The sequence below is a fragment of the Apteryx rowi genome, unplaced genomic scaffold (assembly GCF_003343035.1).
Source record: "Apteryx rowi isolate R43461 unplaced genomic scaffold, aptRow1 scaffold_587, whole genome shotgun sequence".
Taxonomy (NCBI): domain Eukaryota; kingdom Metazoa; phylum Chordata; class Aves; order Apterygiformes; family Apterygidae; genus Apteryx; species Apteryx rowi.
This window is the reverse complement of record NW_020450857.1, coordinates 522,480-523,401: the sequence shown is the minus strand read 5'-3', so window position 1 is coordinate 523,401 and position 922 is coordinate 522,480.

Here is a 922-nt window from a genome sequence, read left to right as displayed (position 1 = left end):
CCCCGAACCCTCCTGAGTCCCCCTGCACCCCGCTGCGCCTCCCCCTGCACCCGCTGCGCCTCTGCACCTTGCTGAGCCCCTGGACTCCCAAGCCGCCTCCATCCTGCCCACGCAGCACCCATCCTGCCCCCCGCCGCCAGCACCCACGGGTGCCCCCGCCATCCCACGGGAGCTCACGGGATCACCGCCGGGAAGCTGGGAACAAGGTGGCCCGGCGCCCCGGAGAGGTGCAAGGTGGCCTGGGGGTCCCGGGGGTCCGGGGGACACGGGTGCTGGGCACCCGCCGGGCGGCCGYGGGTGCTGCGCGCTGCCCGTTGAGCAGCACTTCCCTTTTCCTTGCCGACGGCCCCCGAAAAGGGGAACCGAAACCCCGGGATGGCGCGGCGCATGTGTGCGCACGGACCCACACGCATGCCCACCCCGACGCCCACGCACGCCCCCGCGTGCACACGGACCCACAGRCACGCACAGCCCCAACGCACACGCATGCACACGCATGCACRTGGACCCACAGACACTCACAGCCCCAATGCACACGCGTGCACACGGACCCACAGGCATGCAAACCCCAATGCACACGCATGCCCACGCGTGCACACGGACCCACAGGCATGCACATCCCCAATGCACACGCATGCACACGCATGCACACGGACCCACAGACACGCACATCCCCAACATATGCCTGCACACGCGTGCACGCGGACCCACACACATGCACACCCCAACATACACGCATGCACACGGACCCACAGACATGCACATCCCCAATGCACACGCGTGCACACGGACCCACGCGCATGCACACATGCATGCACATGCATGCACATGGACCCACACGCATGCACACCCCAACACACACATGCACACGCATGCCCATGGACCCACAGATGTGCACATCCCCAACACATGCCTGCACACG